General features: G+C 38.9%; 1 pseudogene; it reads right to left on the reverse strand.

Moving 5' to 3' along the window:
• Window positions 1–18,369: 18,369 nt before the first annotated feature.
• LOC131830428 (hsc70-interacting protein-like) lies at window positions 18,370–19,524 on the reverse strand (annotated as a pseudogene).
• Between the last annotated feature and the right edge of the window lie 2,621 nt (window positions 19,525–22,145).

Raw genomic sequence — 22,145 nt, forward strand, 5'->3', positions numbered from 1 at the left:
TTTTGCTGTGCTGAACTGCAATTATTTTATTTGATGCCTATCATGCAATACGTAGTAACAATGTTGCATTGACTAAGTAAATAAAAGAGACAGAGCTTTGGTTAATCAATACTGATTATGCATTATTAAATATCATGTATTATTAATGTTATAAACAATGCAAAGAAAAGAAAATATCTTAAAGGGAAATGAAAAACAGGAAAAAAAGAAATGAGCTATTCAAAGGATTATGATACATGATAAACTTCAGGGTGTAAAGACAGTAAGAAGTACGTAAGACAGAGAGAGTACAAAGACAGTGTTTCATTAGCAAGACATTGTTGAGATGGAACTGTGAAGACATGTTACGTTTTAGATGTGAGAGGGTTTCACAATGACAGCATGATTTCTAGGCTTGGTAACTGGAATGATAGAAAAATACTTAATACAGACAACATTAATGAGAAAATCTAACGAATCCTGTTCTAAACAGCTTACAGAAAATAAAGCCTTTGATCTCTACAACAAGCCAATGGGGTGGACTCTAACAACATGATTTTACATACACAGAAGTGAATGTCCCAAAAGATTATAGGAGCTGCAAGGAAAGTAGGTCTTAAATGTTCTCACTACAAAAAAAAGAAAAAAGAAAAAAGAAGTAATTATGTGATGTGATGGAGGTGTTAGCTAACATTATAATGGTAATCAGATTGTAACATACATGCATTTCAAATCAACAGGTGTGCACCTTAAAATTATACAATGTTATATATCACCTGTATCTCAAAAAAGTCCTAAAAAATAAAAAGATTACAGGAATTTCTTCCAAAGATACTCAACCTGTAAGTGACAGATTCAGGATTTAAGGCAAGGCAGTGCCCCTTTAGAGGCCAAACTCATCTGTGCTCTATTGCTTCATATGTAAGTCTACCCTGAGTCTGAGGGGTGTGTGTAGGGGATGGAATGATACTGGTGTGAGGAGTCATCCCTCAAGAGTGATGAATTTGGCTGCTGACTCTGTCTTCATGTTCGCCTGACCCTTTGCTGTTGACATCAATAAAGTGCCTCATTGAAGCAACTTTTGATAGAGAAATGGTTAACGTAGGCCTGGCAGGTTGGTGTTGATAAGCCTTTCTGCAAACTCATAAAAATGGGAACCCACCACTCCCTACAAGGCAAGTTGGATGGCATACAGCTCAGGCTGCAATGAAGACAGTGTCTCCTTTCTAGGTTGCTTCTCAGTTCATCGATAAGCTGTCATCTTTGTAGAAATACATGCAGGGCTTTGATGACTGATTTGCAGAGTGTCACCTGACCTGTGCCCTCAATCACCCTGAGGCAGCTACAAGCCTCGCCCTACAAGGTTTGTATTCAAAGGGCTGAGATAGTAAAGTGATATCCAAACGCTAAGTCATTTGTTCAAAGGAAAGGAAACGGCGATTGTATGTAGATTAACCTGGTATTGGTTTAAGTATAGAATTTTTAGGGAGAATACATACTATTTTGCTACTTAATTAATAGAGTTCATATGTAACCATCCAAGCTGTGTTGCAGAGCTAGAAGTGACCTTTTATAGACATAGGGAAACATTCTCAGGATTTAAAAATTGTTCTTTTTTCAATTTAGGAACTTAACGTGTTATAGTGCAAAGGACACGAGAGGGATAACCAGAAAATTCTAGCTTCTGGAGTGTAGTCTTGGTTGTGCCACTAATTAGCTGGGTAACTTTTGACAAGTTACCAGCTCAGAAATATGAAATATTGCAGCTAGGAGGTATAGAGACTATGTCCTGGGCACTCTTCTTACTCAACCAAAAAACTGGAGCTCAGAAAGTTTAAATAATTTGACAAAGAGGTTATGTTTTTGGCCTGTGAAGTCCCCAGCAGACAATTTTTTGAATAACTGAATAATCAATAACCTGTAAGACACTTAGAGTTTCAAAATTCTATGACCCTATGAGGTTTTAAGTTTAAAAAATAATTTTCCCATCTATATTAGAAATATAAAAATGTGGATTTTTATGAAAACCCACATTTTCATATGAGTGTGTAGATGTACTTAATAATTTCTAAAAATTGACAGTCTGCCTTAAGTGATTAGGCAGATAGTCTCTAATTCATCTTGCCTGGGGTAATTCCCACTAACTTCAAGCCTTAAATGAGGTATGGAGGAAAATGAGAAATAAGCCCATAGAGTTATAGTATTAAAGAATCACAGAGATTGTAACCATAGAGGATTTTGACTAACTCACATTAATTATCCAATTTGTGAAAGAAATAAAAGAATTATGGAGAGCTAAATTTCTGAAAAATGAGTATTTCCAGGACTCTTCCATGAAGTCATATTTCTATTTACAACATTTCCTCACCATTTATATCATTTCTGAGGTTTTTGTTTTATTTTTTGTTTTTGTGATTGTTGATCTGTGTTCCACAGTATCACCTCTCTCATAAAGTCTGCTTATTCCTTGGAGAAGAAACTTATCACCAGTGGAAACTGTCCGGCATTAATATGGAAGTTGGATTTTTAGGGTAAAACAAAACAAACAAAATCAAGAAATGGAAGAAAGTATCTCCACATACTGTACTACTGAGGAATGCCTGCTTCCAACACGCATATACAGGCACACGCCCACCCCACCCTCCACCCTGACCAGCAGGAACTACAAATAAAGGAGGGATGGGGACAAGATTTACTGTTTTGTCTAACATGCTCCAGGCACTGTGAAAACCCCTGTATAAACCTCCTCGAGGTCTTACAAGTTGACAAGTTTGAATTGTGGTCAAGCCTATCTACCCCAAGGGATGGTGACTCTTCTCTTTCGGACACCTATTTACCATTTGTGCTGGCTCTTTCAGAAATTTAGTTAGAAATCCAGGCTAACTGTTATCACGGTTTCAAAGACTTCAAATATTTCAATTTCATTTTAGCTAAAAGATGTTGGAAACTATCCTCCCTTTCTAATTTAAAAACATTATTAATCAAGGCGTTCACTTGGATCATTGCTTTCCTGATATTCCATACTCTTTGCTTTTCTAAGCCAATCTTTCTAATTCCTGTAGTGCTAGAGGACTATTCACTTTTCTTACCATTTTCATCTAAGACTAACTAACATGTTATTGTAAAACTTACGACCTTATTTACTTAGCTGAGGCAAAAAAAAAAAAAAAATGTGGAGGAGTTTGGGTTGTTTAGAATGCTAATCTTAATTCATCTGCTTTCAAATTCTTGTCCATTTGATAATGGGTCATTTTAGAAACTGTAATATCTGAGTTCTTTAAAAAGTTCTGTGCAAGTTCATAAAAGCCAAAAAATAAAATACTAAGCAATTAAAAATATATCCTAAAACAATTTAAAATATATTAAAATAATTGGCCTATCTCACACACACATACACACACACACCATCAAGATGAATTATGCTCTGGTAAATAAGGGCTAAAAAGAGAGGAAGCCAGAACACCTGCTGTAGGTAGAAAACTTGCAGGTGGTAGAATACACGTACTGTAAGACTTGAGTAGGTGAGACCACTTTCTGCCCTTCCTATGTTACAAGTCCACTTGGTATATGGCAGAGTTGTATGTAGCATGGGCTGATCTCAATATTTATGGTGGCTGATGTGTGGTAGGTTATTCTACCTACAAAAAAAAAGAATTCTGAAGGTTGTTAATTTTTAATGTCCAGATGAAAATGTGGATTCTGAATCAGAGCATCGTGGGTGATCACAGGAGGTCTCAGAAAGGAGATGCAAGCTCCACGGATATGATGCCAAGAACCACAGGAATTGCCCTGCACAAAGGAAGACGTCACAAAGACCTGGAGACCCAGGAAGAAGACACTGTTAGAGAAACAAGTCATTCCTGTTGGTGATACATTAGATGAACTGCAGTCTAATCATTTTACAGCCACTTCAGAGGAGTGTTGGGGACTAGGCAAAGAGGCAGCAACATTATTTCCAGATCCTTCTGTGGCTAAGACTCCTAAAGTGGATGGAACTTGGTTTCTGATAGTTCAAGGACTAGCTCAGAAAACAGAAAGAGGCCAAATTCATTACCATTGCTAATGCCAAATAGACGTAGGATAGGTATAGGCAAGGGCTGACCATGGCATTAACATTTCCAATTTTCCACAGAGAAATAACAGGATATGAAGTAATCTGGCCAGTGTTTCCTGAATCTCACAGATTGGACAGGTACTGTGTCCATTATAGCCAGTACTGGTATCTTAGACTGAAAGTCTAAGAAATACATGGTAGAAGAACAAAGCAGTTGTCCTACCTTTGACAATTCTCAGTGTGTTATTTTTTCCAAACTTTTAAAACTCTAGTTTTGAAACTGTAAGAATTAAACTCTAGTTTAAACAACTCTAGTTTTGAACTGTAAGAATTAAAAGGCTTTAAGTGGCAGTAGCAGCTTCAAATCTTTGTTTAAAAGTAATTCTTTAGTACTATGATGCATTTTCATTACCACAGAGAGAGCAAAATATTATCAAAAAAGTATTAGCTCTGTGGTCAGAGAGATCTGAATTCAGTTTCATCTTCTGATTTTTTTGTTCTGTGAGCCTCAGTTACTTCATCAATCAAATGGGAGAGAACTAAACTTCCTTTACTGGGCTATTGTGAAAATAAACACAAAAGGAGATAAAGTATCTGGCTAGTTGTAGGTACTGAACAAAAAGAAGCCATCATTAACTAAATCCTGTGTCAACAGAAGTAGTAGTATTTAGTTTAATGTTCAGTTTTGACTTGGGCAAGAATTATAATTATCAGCTATCAATTGTCTATTAGTTGTATCTACATATCTCCCAAAGAGGAGAGAAATCTGTGGCTCTTAGAATGTACTCTGTTTGAGACAAGTTTCCTGTAGGAACAGCAGAAGAACTTTTGAGAGTCATGTTGGATCACGGCATTCAGTGACTGTTTGGGTCATTCCTTCACTGGGTTATAGTGCTTTCTCTGTGTGATCCAGCGAGGTTGGAATAAGCCACCCAAAACTTCCTTGAAGTCTGCTTATCTTTGCAGGGAGAACTTTCTTTTCTTTTTCTTTCTTTTTTTTAAAGATTTTATTTATTTATTTGACAGACAGAGATCACAAGTAGGCAGAGAAGCAGGCAGAAGAAGAGGGAGGAGGAAGTGGGCTCCCTGCAGAGAAGAAAGCCCGGTGCAGGGCTCGATCCCAGGACCCTGAGATCATGACTAGAGCTGAAGGCAGAGGCTTGAACCCACTGAGCCACCCAGGCGTTCCTGCAGGGAGAAATTTCTATGGTAATGCTTTGCAAGCTTCCTTCTCTGACACACATTTCCACGTGAAAACAGAGGGCAGACCTTCCCAAGAGTTGTATCTGCTTACAGCTAACCAGGTAAAGCATTACACAAGGATTTTTGCAATAGCACTGGCCTGTTTTAATTGGGTTTTGAAGACTAATCCAAGGATAGCTGGTGGCCCTTTTCCTAGGTTACTAGGAGAGACTGCAGATGCTCTTCTCACCTCTCAGGGATTCAAAATATGAAATAAAATACCAAATTGCTGTTGTCCACAGACAATAAGAAGTATAAAATATCAGGAATTGCACTGATACATAACTACCACGTCCCCAATCCTGAAGACCTATTCTGTGAAAGGTAATTTGGGGTGATAAAATGAAAAATAGGCTGTAATCTTTGCCATGAAGGAATTTTCCATTTAGTGAAAGAGAAAGCGATGCAGACAATAGTTAAAATGCTAAGCAGAATGTAGTGCATGTCTTAGAGGATAGAAACAATGTTGTGTTGAGTGAAATGAATTAAAATCCAAGAAATGGGGGAACTGATCAGAGAACGAGATTGTATTTAATTTGAACCAGGAATAAAATGAAGAAATTGAACAGGGAGCTGTAAGAGCTCAACATGGAAGCAATGTGTTGGGCGTGAAGGGCGAGAACACAGAGCACCACTGCATGGGGCTGGCAGCTCCGGTCGGGGCGAGAGCCGAAGGACCGGGGAAGCTCCACCAGTGAAACCTGAACACAGTATCAGGTTGAGGCCGGGGCAGAAGGTGAGAGGCAGGTGTGCAGAGGTGAGGGCAATGGAATTGTGTTATGAACACGTTTAGCTGGAGATCTGAGCATAACCTTAGGTTCTCTGTGTCTGAGAGACAGAACTTTGAGTCTGGAGCTCAGTGTCTACAGTCCTGAGCTCTAAGGTTGTAGCTGCAACAGTGGAAGTGACGAAACAGGAAGTGATGGGAGGAGACCAGGGGAAGTGGAGGAGAGATCCTTGATGTATTGTGACCTTCAGGACGTAAACAGAAAGATAAGGAAAAGGAACATTTCGAGAAATAAGACGACCTGAAAAATGCATGGTCCTAGAGTCCAAGCGGAGAGAAAGCTTCGAAGCGGAGCCGGCTGTTACACAGGTGGTGGATTCTGTAAAAGTCTGAGTGAGGAGGACAGCAACACCAGCATGTCTTCAGGGACGGGGCCGCTGAGGGTCAAGGGTGCCCTTTACAAAGGTGCCAGCAGAGCCAACTGGGGGAAAGAAGACCGCTTGAAAAAAGAAGGTGGAGGCAGCAGATGTGGGGGTGGTGGAGGGGAAGGCTGCTGATGGTTTTCCAGGGATGTTAGCTCCAAGCGTCTTCTAATGAGAGACACATAGTGCTAAGGGTGCTGACTTTCAAATATTGTTTGGTACAAGCCCTGGGATATTTGTGTTTAGTTCCTGGGAGAAGATACAAGCTGAAAGAGTGTGTGATCTTGGGAGAATAATTAAGAAGGCTATCATGGTCATTTCCACCTCCCTGGCACAAGGGAGCTAATACTATCGAGGAAAAGATTGCCAGGACAGGAGCAGAAATTGGCATTTAAAACCAACAAGTGGTAAAGCAGAAACAAATACAGGCCAAGGGACTCACTGTGTTTCTTCAAACCATTGTAAGTCTAAGCCTCCACCAGGGAAACTGTGGGTTCGGGGAACCCAGGAATTCAAACACATGAAAAGCTGGAGATTCTAAGATTCAGAAATAAAATTTTAAGGCTGGGTCCCAGACCGTTGATTTTCTTCCCTCAAGATCTGTATGGCTTTTGACTGAGATGGCCTTCACCTTCTCAGCTTTACTAAACCTGAAGTACAATTCCTTGTGATTATAAGCCCCTGACCTCCCTTTTCGGAGTATTTGCTTGAAAGAACTTGCAACCGCAAATACTTTTCTCTGTCCCTTAGAGAAGTAAAGCTTCTCCCAGGCTCTAGCTAGTTTAAAAAACCCAGGGATGCCTTTCTCAAGGACCTGGGAGCCATCCCTTTGAAGTATAATTATCAAGAAAGATAGGTCCCCTAATCTCTCAGTATCTGTGGGAGGGTAGGGACCTAATGTCCTAAGTGCCAATTAGCAACCGTGGATGGCTTAATCATGTTGACCAACCTCTCCCCAATGTCCTCCGGTCCTTTTCCACTAAGTCACCTCAGTGCTTAAAAATCTTCCTGCCTTCTGTTCCAAAAAAATTGAGCACAACCTCTCTCCCCTGCTGCCATCATCTTGACTCTTACAGCAATAACCTTGAATAAAGTCTTCCTTTGCCTAATTCTATTTGCTGCATTTTAAAAAATACTTTTGAGAGGCATATTTGGTTATCATTGAGGCTTTGATTCTTATTCTTTTCTTCTTCCATATGTGCTTACTATCCTCCTCGGTTGCCTAAATCTGGAGAGTCAAGGATAATGTACTTTTCTGCTTGGTGGATGAACTAGTTCAGTAATTCGGAAACATGGCTTAATAGAATGGAAACTAAGAGGTATACCCCAGCCAGCAAAACAGAAGTATTTTGGCCCTTTCCCTGGAATTTAGTACATATATACACAGTAACTTAAAGGGTAGTTGTAAAATACAGAATCGACTAGTAATAATTCCTGATATTAAGGGGCTTGTCATGCATATCTCTGCATTCAAGAAACTTCAGAGAAGGGGAATCTGGTCCTGAATAATGGAATCTGAGCTCCAGGATATCCACTTGGTTTAGATTCAGCTGCCTCCCATATGCACTAAAGGATAAGACCATGCTTTAAAAAGATTTATGAAATATTTATTGAAAAAAAAATACAGCACATGTGAAGAAGCTGCTTTTCCAAACAAAATAACTTGGTCATTTTATTTTTATCCTCAAAATGCCTACAGGCACCAGTCAACATCATGGGCTAATGGTTGAAAACGAAGCTGTACTTGAGTCATAGGAGGCCAGAAATAAAAATAAAATAAGATAAATAAGCAAAAATTCACTTTCTTGTGTGGGTGAAATGCTATCATTTAAAAATAGCCAAAAGGAGTTTTCTGCAAAATTTATTTTCAACAAATGTAGTTCCTGGGCTGTGTGCTAACTTTTAGATAACTTCAATTTTGACTAGATATTAAAACATCCTAGAAGGGGAAAAAGACTTATAATGGAAATGCTAACAATGTCAAGGTACTGTTTTTTTTTGTTTTTTGTTTTGTTTTGTTTTTGTTTTTTTTGTATGTCATATGATTCTGATATGGCATCTAATATTTTGGAAATAAGTAAACACACACAAGCAGCCAAATGCTCCCTCCAATCTAAATACGTTTGGTTGCTGACTTGAAAAAACACCTTCCCTATTTGCCATTTGAACCTCACCGTGTAGTAGTATTACTTTATAAGATCCCTGATGTTCTAGCGACAAATTTCTGCGGGCTACATTTCCCTGGGTGCTACTGTACTACAATCAAACTAACCCCTGCTTTTATTTTTATTTTTATTGAAGAGTACGGTGTCAGTATAACACAAGCTCAGATGATACAGAGGGGAGAACTGAGTAAGAAGTAAGAATGAAACCCACACAGCATTTTCCTCCTGGCTTCTATCATTAAGGCATCAAGGGCATCAGTTGAATGTGTTCCCTATATATACTCCTGAAGTATTATGAGAGAACGACAGAACTCTCACAAAAATTTATAAAGCAAATTTCACACTGAATTCTTTTATTATCTGAAGGGGAAGGTGTAACTTCAACATTAAAAAAAAAAATCTACAGAGGCTGGGTTTGGGTTAAGAAAATAAAAAGATACGTATCCTTGACAATCTGCTCACATCACGTAACTCACTTTTCTTTCTATTAAACGTACCCATGTGGCTATGTGACCGGTCACCCAAAAAGCTACTCCGTGTTTCAGCCCCTGCAGTGGGGACACACGAGGTGAGTACCAATGACCAGAGAAGTCAAAGAAATAAACTTGGAAGCCCGTGCTTATGTAACTTTAAAAACTCAAACCCTACTGCTTACTGGGACATAAAATTTGGAAAACCATCTGTAGAAGAGGTCTCAGTGAGGGCCTCTTAAAAGGATATAAAAGGAGAATGATGCTTTGCAAAATCCCCCAAGACTCCCTAAGCTTTTTCATGGTAATGAAGTAGGTACCAGTGGAACAGCGTGCATAGGATGTGGCTTGTGGTGCCTGGGCATGGGAGGGAGCATACAGAATTTCAGCATACGGAATTTTTACCTCTGAAATGTTCGGAAATCACTTGTGTACTCCCAGCTCCAATCACAAACTCTTCTTCTGCTATTAAAAATGATCTGCAAACAGGTCAGTCTGCTGTAAAAATCGAGTTGAGAACAGCAATTTTAAGTTGTTGATGGCTTGAAGTTTGCAGCATTTCCCTCTGCTGTGATGTGGTGTGAACAGGGGGATGTTTATCGTTTTCTGATGTAACAGCCTGATGAAAAAATGGAGCTCTTCTTCCCTCCTATTTGTCTTCTGCATTAACCTCATCTTGGGGTCAGATGGGAAATGCTATAGGTACTGATCGCTGCATGTTATCAACATTATTGCTCAATGTGCCATCAACCGCAAGGGTAAGTGGGCTCATAAGCACTGCCACGGTCCTCCCAGCAATCATTTATCGCGGTCGAACTCTGAAAAAATCATTTAAAATTAGGACATTTAAAAAAAATAAAGATTAAAAATTCTGAAAGGAACAGAAGTCACCTACACTGGACCCTGTTGGTATATAAATCAAAGTTTGTTAGAGTTGCAAATTGGGATAACCTAACCGAGACATCTAGCCTTTTACTGGGACTACTCAATTCCCATGCACCAAGGCTACCTCCCCCACATACAAAGCCACCTTTATTTTTGAACACTGTTGTTGGAATCTTGAGCATGGTTTTGGCAAACACACAAAAGCAGGGTGAAAGGGAGAAAATCTGGGTGGCGCAAAGCATCTTTTCAATGGGAATCCCAAGCTCAGTCCAAATATGAAATCAACATTTGTTTCTGGCTCTGGGAGGACTCCCTTGTTTCCTCTGGTCACCAAGGCCTAAAGGCTGTCTGTGTCACCTCACTTTGCTTCCGGAAGAGAGGTCCACACTGTGCTCTTACTGGATGCAGAGGGTCCCCTTCTGGAGGTCATTTGGAAAGTGCGCTGGGGGACTGGCTGCTTTATGCACCCACCCCTCCATTTCTACGCAGAGCTTTTTATTCTAAGGGAATATTAAAACTTAGAAACATAGACTATCTGCATTGCGTTTGGGAAATTTTGAAAGGGACAGAATTACGAGGAAGATGGATATTCAAGCACGATGTGTACATATGCTATGACAGACATTCCTTTTTCTAAGTAGATTTGGCCCCCCAAATTAGTTATCCTATCAGTATTAGGAGCTTTGTTACGAATTCCAAATAACCCACAATGCGGATTATACGCAAGATGTTTGCAAGCCCTACCTAATGTGTCATCCAGCCATAAGAGGCTTTGTGAATTCAGTAATTAATGACTTAAGAGGCTTGATAAACCACTATTCTTTTCTCAGAGAAATAGTGCAGAAAGAATAATAGTGGCTGTATATATTTCTATCTTACTCAAAAAGAGAATAAAATTATTTCTCAAATATTTGTAAAGGAATTTCTCTTTCTAAATGCACTGTAATGGCTGGAGATAAATACTTCTGTTGTAGGAAGGCTTCAGTGTTGCAAGAGAAATTCAAGTAAAGGGCTCATGTGGAAAGAACTTTACAGCATGCTGCAACTTGACTGTTCACACTTCAAAGCAATCCTAAGAAAAACTGTAAATAAGGATGAGGCATAAAACTCTGGCGGCACCTGGGAATACTCAGCCCACTGCCCAACAGAACAGAGTCTGAATTCTGGCACACGGCCAAGCTCTGAGGATAAATCTGGAAAGGCTTAATGTACGCTGAAGAACCAATACACTCAGAAACTATGTGAGTGTACTTAGCTTCGTGCCACTTAGAGAACTCATTTGACTTCCCTGAATATAAAATAGATCTGGCCATCATGTGTTACACCAGACTCGCGTACCCCTGGCACGCCCATAATAAAATCCAGAGTTTATAGGAAGGGCGCACCTTTCTCGAGAGACACTTCTCCCTCTCTCTCTCCTTGTAAAGGCACATTTGGACTTATTAGAATCTCTGCAGCAGTTCTCAAACATTTTAACAAAACGAAGATATACTCGGGAAGGTAATTGGGTGAGGATTACCAGGTCTGAGTCATGTAATAACAAAGGCTTCAAGTGAGTCATGCAGCCAAGTTCCCACAGCTCCCTGCAACACAACACTGCCTTTCTCTCTGCAAGTGGACAGACTGCTGTGACGCTGAACGGCAAGCAGCTCAAGTGTTTTTGCATGGCTCATCTTAAAATATTTCCAGTTGTTTAAGTTTCTGTCATCTACTCTCCAGATTAAGACTCTTTGGAACAGAAACCATTGCAATAAAGACAGGCATCAGATCACTTGTGTATTTTCAAACAGGAAATGCATAGATATCACACAGATTTTTTTTTTCCCATGATAGCCTGGTAATAAAAATTTTTAATACAAAAACCTTTCATCTTTAAAGGAATCTGAAAAAAAAAAGTAATTATTGAATGCAACAGCAAATGTTAGATTTCTATTAAGTTAGCTCAATTCTCCAGTTTCTCTTTTCCTTGCTTCAGAACACATTTCCCTATTACTGGCTTCACCAGGAAAAAAAAAAAACAGCTTCAAATTTATCCCTAAGCTAAAACCCATCAAATAATTGACAAAATCTTAGCTAACTTGAAAAGTGACTTACATAAAACCCCGTTTGCTATTTGGGGGCATATTCTGCTCTCGGTAAATGAATGTACCTTTTTTTCCCATTTATCAGCAGCAGGAAGAGAATATTCTTCAAACGTGAGACTTTCTTACAAAGCTAAATATCTTTTGTGCTACTGTGAGTCATACCTGAGCAAGTCTTTTATTCCTTTGTGATTTTATCAAAGTTCAGATATTTTGAGAAGATTGTGGAATTTTCCAAATAGGGTTCATGCACTATATTCTTCAGCTATGCATTCCCCCCACCACCACCAAAAGCTATTAGGACTAATCCAGAGCCTGACATACTCTCTTCTTGTGCTTCATATCCAATCAGTCAACTTAAGATGGCAATGACTTCAACATTGCAAATGAACATGTTTGAATGTGCTTAAGGCCAAAAAGATACAGGCAGTGAAACAAAAAGGAACTGTCTGAATAGGGCTTCTGCTGGCATTTGTTGCTAGATTCTTATTAGAATCTCTGCTGGTAGGTTAATTTTGGGTGCAGAGATTATAGAGCTGAAAGTTCATTTTGTGTCATCACTATGATTCTATTGTTAAAATACTGAAAAATTACTATACAGATTGGTAGGTAGCTGCTGCCTCGGACTCTTTAAAGGGTCTCTCTATCCTTCCTTGTGGCTCTGGTCCCATCCTGGGGCCACCAGGATCTTCCACCCCAGCCATGTGAATGCCTGTATACAGTGGGCCTCTGGGGCTCTGTGCCAGAGCTAAGTTTAGCACCTATTCTGGTTGATGGTTGCTTCCCACAAATTCCTTTTAAAAGTCACCCCAGCTTAGGAGCATCCGGGTGGCTCAGTGAATTACGCATCTGACTTTAACTCAGGTCGTCATCTTAGGGTACTAAGATCAAGTCCTGCTTCGAGCTCCAAGCAGGGAGTCTGCTTCTCCTTTCCCTCTCCCCCTGCCCCTCCCCACCTCTCCCGCTCCTCCTCTCTCTTTCTCAAATAAATAAATAAAATCTTAAAAAAAAAAAAAAATTCAGGATGCCCGGCTGGCTCAGTCAGTTAAGCATCTGCCTTCGGCTCAGGTCATGATCCCAGCATCCTGGGATCGAGTCCTGGGTCAGGCTCCCTGCTTAGTGGGGAGCCTGCTTCTCCCTCTGCCTGCTGCTCCCCCTGCCTATACTCTGTCAAATAAATAAATAAAATCTTTAAAAAAATAAGTCAAGCAGAGAGAGTCAACTATCATATGGTTTCACTTACTTGTGGAGCATAAGGAATAACATGGAAGACAGTAGGAGAAGGAAAGGAAAAGTGGATTGGGGGAAATTGGAGGGGGAGATGAAGCATGAGAGACTGTGGACTCTGAGAAACAAACTGAGGGTTTTGGAGGGGAGGGGGGTGGGGGGTTGGGTGAGCCTGGTGGTGGGTATTATGGAGGGCACAGACTGCATGGAGCCCTGGGTGTGGCGCATAAACAACGAATCTTGGAAATAAAAAAACTGAAAAAATAAAAACAACCAAAACAACTGAAAAAATTAAAAAAAAAAAAAAAACTAAAAAGAAAAAGAAAACTCACCGCAGTTTATATGTATGGGAAACAATGGGCTCAGGCTGTCAAGGTTGAATCTGTGTCCCTATAACCTACTTCATAAAATGGAGATGATAATAAAACTTAGCTCACAGGGGTTTTATGCACGTTAAACAAGATAATATACGTGAAGAGCTTAGAATAGCACCTTTCAGTATGTGTTCAGTATTGTCTTTTTTGCCTCCTGAAGAAGGAATGGATCCCAAATTTCTTAAAAATGAGCTTGGAATTTTTCCATGAGATAAGACCTCTCCAGCTCAAATATTGCTAGTATTACAATAAGGTGCTATTCAAGAGCAACCATTTGAGTGAGAAATGAAACCATTTCCAATTTTCATTGAGTTCAAAAGACGATTCATTTTGGAGTTTTGCATGCTGACTTCCATTATTTACAACAATATGATGTAAATAGACTAGAGTTATAGCTTGCAGCCTCTGGAGCCAAGTAAAATCTGATCAGACTCAAGGGGAAAGTCAGGGAGAACCTCACTGCCATCTAGCACTGACCTTCCAGAAGGATGATCTGAACACTTACACTTTGGAAAAGTGCTGCATTAGCCCACCCTAGAGCCGCTCCACTGTCCAGGTGAAAGCAGGGGTAGCAATGGAAGACGGGATCGCACAAGGGGAGGTGGTCAAGGGAACCGCACCGTCTTCGCTTTAGCCTCTCAATGCTTCATCCCTGATGACGGCAGACGTGAAGCGGCATGGATCCTGGTCCTCTTAAGTCAATCCAATTGGTTCATTTAAAAATTAGCTCCTGTTTTCAGCATAATAGCCAAACTCTGTAACTTTTTTTTTTTTTTTAAAGATTTTATTTATTTATTTGACAGAGATCACAAGTAGGCAGAGAGGCAGGCAGAGATAGAGAGAGAGAGAAAGGAAAGCAGGCTTCCTGCGGAGCAGGGAGCCCGATGCGGGGCTCGATCCAAGGACCCTGAGATCATGACCCGAGCCGAAGGCAGCAGCCCAAACCACTGAGCCACCCAGGCGCCCCCAAACTCTGTAACTTTTGATATGTGTGTGGTGCGAGGAGAGGGGGCTGTTAAGAGGTGGGGAATAAGAGGAGAGGGATAAAAGGGAGATGCCAGCTAATCCAATTAAATGGCCTGTCTTCTTGCTGTGAATTAAGTATCACCTTCCTTCTGCCCCCACTTTCTGTGAGAGGGCATGACAAGCATTAGCCTCAGGAGTAATTGATTATTGTATCGACACCTACTACACCGCCAGATGTCCCAGGCTGCGATGCACTCCTTCATTACTGGACTCCGCATCATAAAAATAATTTAAATTGGATGGTAAAAAAATAAACTGGATGTGTAAGCCTGGCTCAATATGTCACAGAAGCAGCCACACACGTGTGCTTCATAAAAGAAGAAAGGACAGCATGGGCAAATTGGTGTTGGTCGTATTTTGGAACATGGTTGGCATGGAAAGTTACTTTTCTTAGACCCTAGGGATAGCCAAATTCAAACTCAATTTCTAGGTTATCTGGCTACATTATTTATTTATGTATATTTATGAACAGGTTCTCCTCTCAAAAATGACTCTTTGATGGAAGTGTAATTGTTTTGACAGAGAAAACGGGATTCAATAGTGACATGACCCCAATTGCCTGTAACGTAAAAGTGAATTTTTAATTAAAGAGGAGAGAGAAAAGTGAATGACGTGTGGACAATCAATGATTAGATTTCTCAGCTAAGCATTTTCTTTTCTATGATTCATGAAGACACATGCACAGCCATGGGTGTGATGAGTCTGAAATGAGCAAATGTGTGAGGGAGTCTATTTCTGCTCCTCAGGGGCCAGATAACATCTTCAGAGCCAGAGTCAGGTCTAGATTAAAACCTTGAGAAGCAAAAGCAGTAAAAACCATTATGAAAACTTCTGTTCCCACCTTCCCACATTTAATTAAAAAAAAAAAAAAAGAAAAAAGAAAAAAAAAGAAAAGAAAGTTCTACTCTTAAACGCTTGTAAGAAAGGTGGACAAAGTTCTGATTTCCCCCACATTGGCTTGTACCACTTTTTCTTGAAATAGCAAAAATGAAGCATCCTGTTTGTCTAAATTGTTGAGCCTCTGTTTTACCAGAGCCCTAAAAACATGAAATCATCTTTTAATGAATTTTTTTTTTTTTTTTACTGCCCCTCTATCACACAACTTCTGATTCACACACAACACTTGTCCGAAGAAGGTTCATTTAGAGTTGGTCACTCCTAACTTGTTTCTGAACATTATGTCGTGCCACTTTCCAAACCATCCACTACTCAGTAGCCAGTGACTGTTTGAAAACTCTCCTTCTTAAAATTCCTAAATGGGTTCCCATTGTATGATAATGATGATGAAGAGGACAGCAAATACTGGAAGAGAATTTTGCTATTTGCCAGGTTCTATTATTAGCGCTTTTCTTATATTAACTTATTTCATCCAGAGAAAAAGTCTACAATGTAGGTAGGTTCATGCTTATAAAAGGGAAATCACTGAATATGGATTTAACAAATAGTTGTGATTTAACAAAACTTGGAAAGTGAAAATCTTCTTTGATTATAATAGAAAGTCAATGGACAGTGTCTAATTGAATAATCAGAAGGTAGTATTATTATACCCCATTCATAGATGGGAAAATTGAGCATAAACCACAATCATACAGATGCCCAAATCTCAGAGCCAGGATTTAAACATGGTTTGTAGTTTGAAATCAAAGGCATCATAAAAACTCAATTACTTGTTTTTAAATAGAAGAGAATAAGAATAAAGGCTTCTCAACAGCAGTTTTAGAAGCTGGAAAGTTATCGAACAATACCTTCAAAATTTCATATGGCTAGAAAGTTGGAGTTTCAGAAAAAAAATTGGAACTGATATATAAATTATATGAAAAATTTGACCCACTAGAACATTATATTGAAAGACATTTTATAGAGCAGTTTGAATTTTAAGATTCAAGAACTACCAAATTTTTAAAATCTTGAAAAAGCATTTAGTCTAGGAAAAAAAAAAATGTAGCCCCAAAATGGAAATGTAATCAAAATACTTGATTCATTAGTGAAGAATATGTTCATGCTTATAAAAGGGAAATCACTGAATATGGATTTGACAAATAGTTGTGATTTAACAAAACTTGGAAAGTGAAAATCTTCTTTGATTATAATAGAAAGTCAATGGACAGTGTCTAATTGAATAATCAGAAGGTAGTATTATAATATACGCACACACACAGACATGCACACACTTTAAAAATAGGTAAGCACTGGAAGAAACGACAGTGTTGAGAATGGCTGATTTCGGCATAACAGGCAGGAGAGAGACTGCTGTTTTTAGTTTGGGTCTCATAGGCCCAGCAGACTTCTCAAACAATGCGCATGCATTACTGACAAAAAATAGTAAATGTACTTTTTAAACTTCCAGAATTAATCATGTTAGATATTAAGTCTTTTTTTAAATTGAAACCCAACATGATGTTCGTAACTGACAAAATAATAGCTACTATAAATGGGTGCTTACACTGTGCCAAGCACTATGATAAGGGCTTTTACACATTATCTCATTTAAAAGTATGACCCAATTCTGTGGTAGGTGACATTTTTGTTCCCATTTTATGAGCAAGAAAACTAAGAACCAAGGAGATGGAAGGACTTGCCCATGGTAACTACCTAGGACCAGGACTCTTGGATCCTATACTAAGACTATACTTAGCTTTGCAGGAAACTTCCAATCTTTTAAAGCATCTGTCCCATTTTGTATTTCTACTAGCAATAAATGAGAGTTCTTATTACCCTACATCCTCATCAGCAATTGGTTTTGTTCATTTTTTAATCTTAGTTGTTCTAATAGGTATATAATGGAATCTCATTAATTTGGAATTCCATAATGACAAACAATGTTGAGAATTTTTCACAGGATAATTTGCCATCTATATACTATATATGATTTCATCGGTAAGGTGTCTGTTCAGATCTTTATACATTTTTAATTCAACTATTTGTTTTCTTATTTATTTATTTATTTATTTTGCGTATCTTAGACACAAGTCCTTTATCATACATGTGTCATGCAAATATTTTCTCCCAGTATAGATATGGCTTATATTTTCATGCTCTTAATAGAGTCTTTCACAGAGCAGAAGTTTTTCATTTTAATAAATCCCAACCTATCATTTTTTTTCTTTTAGAAATTGTGCTATTGTATTTAAAATTTATCACTAAACTTGAGGTCATATATATTTTCTTAGGTAGTTTCATATTTTTTCAAGAAGTATTATAGTTTTGAATTTTACATTTAAGCCTATGAACCATTCTGAGTTAATTTTTGTGAAAGGTGTAAAATCTGTATCCAGGTTTATTTATTTATTTATTTATGGATATGGATGTCCACTTGTTATTTTTTTCCTCAAACTTCATCTACTTTAATGCATTATTTGCCTCCCACTAATAAACCTTTATTTCACTCGTTATAACTGAGCACTGAATCTTCCACACTGAAATATATTCCTTGCCCAATTAATCCAAAGGAAAAAAAACTGAAATGATTAGAAAAATGTAAAGACTAACACACCCTTTTAATATGTTTTTAAATATTTTTAAGGTTTAAAAAGTGTTTAAAGTTTGTAGTTCCTAGTAGGAAAACATTATCTGAATGAATATCCCAATGGCAAACCATTGTAGAATGTTTCAGTTGCATGGGGAGCAGAGGGGTAGGGATTCTCTTCACAGCACCCCAGCTTTCTTCATGAGAAGGTCAGAGGTACACTGGTTTGTATTATTGCAACATCCATTAAGTGATCGAAGTTGCTTTTCCTTCAGCAAGGGCTTTATTTGTCAGCAGGGCATAATGCTTGACCTCCAAATTTGGCTGACAATTTACTGATAAGACTCATAACCTTTGGATTGCTCTGATATTTTGACATATTCGCTGGGTTCTGGGCCACATCCTGGAAGGCCACCATAACTTCTGGATCCTGCATGGCTGTAAGAACTTCCGGATCACGAAGAATTTCATTGAGCCCAGGCATTCCTGCCATTCCAGGCATCCCCCTTGCCATTCCAGGCATTCCTCCAGGAAAATTACCGGGCATTCCCCCAGGAAAGCCACCTGGGAAAGAGCCATACTGAGCTCCTAATTGTCGTCTGGCTTCTTCCTCCCTCTGGGCTCTCTCATGTTCTTCCTGAGCCTTTTTAACCCTTTCTATTCTTTCTTTGATCTCTCGCTCTTCACATTTTCGCTCACATTTTCTCCGCAGCAATTTTCTGGGCCCTTGGTTGAACTTCTTTCAGCATTGCACTAGAATCTTCATCATAATCCAGTTTACAAGCAAGGGCAAGATCATGTGCTGCTTCTTCCCAATGGCCCAGAAGTCTCTGTGCTTTCCCGCGCCACTTATAAGGATGAACTGAATCAGGATTTATTTCAATAGCTCTGTCACAGTCTCTAATGGCAGCATTTGGCTTCTGTAATTTGATGAAGACACTGGCTCTCTTGGCATACAGAATGGCCAAGCGAGGATTTAGTTTGATGGCATCTGTGGACAAGTCAATGGCTTTCTGTAGTTCACCATCATTTAGGGCATCAATGGCAGCCACTTTTTTATCATTTGCTTGATCCATCATTTCCTCAGTTATCTCTACATTTTCATCTCCCATTTCTTGAGGGGCATCGGTATCTGGTTCAATCACACCTTCATTGTCAATTTCTAGATCACTCTCCTCACTTGATGGTTCATCTGTCTTTATGTTTTCCTCCGCCTTCTTACTATCTGGTTTTTCTTCCTTGATACTGTCTTCTGATTTAGTTTTATGAGTGGCAGGTGGTATTTTACCCCCCATGCTCTCCACCCACTCCCGCAGGAAACGCGTTTCCTCGGTGTGCAGAACGCTTGGATCCTGCTTACACATTTTCATGAAAGCCTGAAGCTCGCTTACTTTGCGGGGGTCCATGGTCTAGAGGCAGTGGCAGACGGCAGGAGTGTCTGAGGTTGCGACCCAATTCCAGGCGTGGGTACTAGCTCTGGGTGTCCACTTGTTCTAGTGCCATCTGCTGAAGAGACTGTTCTCTGTTCGTTATTTTGCTTCTTTGTCAATGATCAGTTGACTCTAGTTGTGTAGTTCTATTTTTAGATTTTCTATTCTGTTCACCTAAACTTTGTGTCTATTGTTAATACCATTCTATCTTGATTATGTACTTTTACATAAGTCTTTTTTTTTTTTTTAAAGATCCTTCTCCCTCCCACTGAACACTTCCAGGTTACAAATCTCCTCGGACAGCCTCTTCAATATGTTGTTGTGAACATTCATTCACTCCCATCCTATGGAGTACTGGAGTACCATAGAATTGGTCTTTTTTTTTTTTTTTTAAGATTATTTATTTATTTATTTGACAGAGAGATGACAAGCAGGCAGAGAGGCAGGCAGAGAGAGGGGAGGAAGCAGGCTCCCTGCCGAGCAGAGAGCCCGATGCGGGGCTCGATCCCAGGACCCTGGGATCATGACTTGAGCCGAAGGCAGCAGCTTAACCCACTGAGCCACCCAGGCGCCCCATCTTTTACAGTAAATCTTAAAATTACAAGTGTTCTCCAACTTAGTTCTTCAGTATCTTGTTAGTTATTCTAAATCTTTGTCTTTTTACATAAACTTTAAAATCTGTTTTTCAATATCCACAAAATACCTACTGAGATTTTGATTGAGATTGTACTGAATCTATAGATCAAATTGGGAAGAGGTGACATCTTAACACCACTGAGTGCTCTTACACGTAAATTTGGAATATCCATACATGCACATACCTTTGACTTTTTCATCAGTACTTTGTAGTTTTCTGCATATATGTTTGTGCATACTTTATTAGATTTTTACTCAAGCATTTCATTTTGGGGGTACTATTGGAGAGGGTAACTTTTTTTTAGTTCTAAATTTTGATTGTTCTTCACAGGTATTTTCACATATGAACTTTGTATCCTGAGACCTAGTTTTACTCAGTTATTAGTTCTAGGAATTTTTGTTGTTGATTTTGAGGTTTCCACCATAGACAATCCTACCATCTGTGAATATAGTCTTATTTCTTCTTTTTTCAATTTGTAAACTTTTATCCCCTTTTCTTGTCTTATTGCACTGACTAGGACTTCCACTACAATTTTGGATAGTGCTAGTGAGTAAGAACATAACTGCCTTGCTCCTGAGCTTAAAGGAAACTTTTCTGGCTTCTCACTATAGACATGTTGTTTGCTGTAGGTTATTTATAGATGTTCTTTATCAAAGTGAGGATGTTCCTTTGTATTCCTTGTTGGCTGAAAGTTTTTGTCTTGAATGATATTGTGTTTTGTCAAGTGTTTCTTCTGTGCCAACTGATGTGATCATATGGGTTTTCTACTTTACAACTCTGGTGAATATATGATTCATTTTCTAATGTTGTATACCCGGAAAAAAAAATACCACTTGATCATGATATAAAATTCTTTTGATTGTATTTTGTTTCTGAAGCATTGTGCTTAAGATAATTTTTTAAAATATAAATTAGTTGTTGAATGTAAGACAGAGGCCTATGTCAGTGGGTCTCTGCTAAGCTGGGAGAGGTGACACTTATGAAGCAATGGTGTTTGCCACAGCTCTCAAAGAGCTAACAGAGTGCCACAACATTCTATGAAAACCTCACTGCTTTCTTTGGAAACGGGGACCTCAGGTGACTATCAAATTAAATGACCTGATGTTTCAGAGAAATTTAAAAATACTTTACCTCATTGTTATATATGGCAATACCTTCTCAAAATTGTTTCCAGGATAAGGGGGATAATGTTCCAGAAAAACATCCCCCAGATTTTAAGGATCCATATATAGGCTTCCCACAAAAATGATATAGAGAAAATAAAGCCAGTGGTGGTTATAATAGAGAATGTCTAGTACTCTTATACTTTTCATAGGTAGTAGGAATAATCAAGAAATAAAGTTAGATGCGCTGCCTCCTGAGTCAGGCAGTGACCCAGCTTTTTGGTTAAGCAGATATAGACATTCCCTCTTGTACTTCTCTATGACCAGAAATGCCTGCTAGGCAGGGAAGAATTTGAATTGATATCCACTGTCCTATCTATGCACAAAAGTCTGCAGAAAAATGGAAGATTCCCCAACCAATCTCCCTGACAAAAAAATTTTAGCCCTAGGCTATAAAAACCTTGTAATTTATAAAACTGCACCAGTTATTCTTGTGATTTTTCTATATCCAGATAGACGATAGCTGTGGGTAGATTCACCACCCACTATGTGATGATTTTAGGTGAATAAACATACCACCTAGGCTATGCTTAAATATGTAGAAAGGGGCCATATCTATAGGAACAGCACTTTTACTGATTATTGGTGGTTACAACAGAAGACATATTGTATTATCTGTATACCACTTTGTATAAGAAGGCTGACATATAGGAAAATAGAGATAATGCGTTCAATTGTAAAGCTCACATTAAAACTTTGCCAGGTTCACTCATACTAAAAGCCAAGTTTTTACACAAAATATGAAAAAGACATCACTCATATAAGATGCCTCTATTTTGATATTATGCCCTCAGCCT

The sequence above is a fragment of the Mustela lutreola genome, chromosome 4, assembly GCF_030435805.1.
Source record: "Mustela lutreola isolate mMusLut2 chromosome 4, mMusLut2.pri, whole genome shotgun sequence".
In the NCBI taxonomy this organism is placed as follows: domain Eukaryota; kingdom Metazoa; phylum Chordata; class Mammalia; order Carnivora; family Mustelidae; genus Mustela; species Mustela lutreola.